Genomic DNA, 1,388 nt, shown 5'->3' on the forward strand with positions numbered 1-1,388 from the left:
TATATTATTTATTTAATATATTTAATATATTATTTATTTAATATATTATTACATGTTTTCAAAAATTAAACCACCAAACGCAGTTTCAGTTTTTTTTAAAACTGAAATCAATCTCTAAATAAAACTACCAAACGCATTTTTAGAAATAATTCAAAAATGAAACTAAAAACGTTTTCATTTTCATTTTCGTACAGAAAATAAAAACGTTTTGGAACCAATTCCAAACGCACCCGTTATTTCACTCATTCTCTTTTTTTTCCCTGAATGTTTTTATCTTTACTTATAAGAAGAGGATTGTTGATGTCGTTCAACTATGTTTATAGTCTATGGAAAACATTTTAGAGCCCACCAATAAAACGGATAAAACCTGATCCAAATTTTATTCGAATGATTGAGTCAAAAGACGTTTGGTTCATGGATTAGAATCATATGATTATAACCATTTTTAATTTACGTGTATTTTTTGTGAGAGAAAATACTATAACGAACTATGATATACAATTCAAATCACGATTTAAATCCTCTAACCAAACATCCTTAATTTTACGTGAACCTAAAACCACTATTGGTTCAACGCTGCATATGGCATTACCATCCTGCATATGGCATATGGCCATATGGCATTACCATCCTTCGTTTGAATATAGTTTCCATTGGAGGAAACAATAACAACTGGGAATATTTATGTCAGAGACTTTGGGTTATGTCCTTTATTTGAAAACCGAGTGGTTTGACTTTTGAGGAGTATATTTTAATAATAAAAATATAGATTTTTTGTAATAAAATTTGGATGCATATATAATATAATTTTTCGATAAAAAAAATTGTGAAAAAAAATATGCGGGTAGAAAGTGTTAACCATCTTACTGCGAACGTATAAAAATTTGTCTACTTATCGTTGTATTGTGCTTGATTATAGGAGTAGGCATTGTAATTTTCTCATCACTAGAACTAGCTCTTCTAATGTTGTCATCTTGATAGCTTTTCTTATTTATGCTTTTCATTCTTTATAATCTCTCTTCTCTGGACTATAACTAAAAGTCTAGTTTTTCAAAAGAAAAATTAAGAACAAATGTGTAGTACTATTCATCAATTCAAATTTGTTTAATTAGAAAAAAAAAAGAACAATTTAAGCATCATTTCGTTTGTTAGTGCCGAGCCGGGCGGGTTTTCTTCAACCTAGTATATTTCATTAATAAATCCCCTAACAAAAGTAAAACATATAGAGTTCGTTTAGTTCACACGTTCAAGTCAGTAATTTTAATTCATTGATAAGAATTTTACGTGAGAATAAATTTTTAAATTCAAATTTTTTGTGAGATAAAAAAATATTATAGTAAAATCAGAATTATATGTACAACCAAATAGGTATATATATATATATATAT

Source organism: Morus notabilis, unplaced genomic scaffold (genome assembly GCF_000414095.1).
Source record: "Morus notabilis unplaced genomic scaffold, ASM41409v2 Scaffold125, whole genome shotgun sequence".
NCBI classification, from domain to species: Eukaryota; Viridiplantae; Streptophyta; class Magnoliopsida; order Rosales; family Moraceae; genus Morus; species Morus notabilis.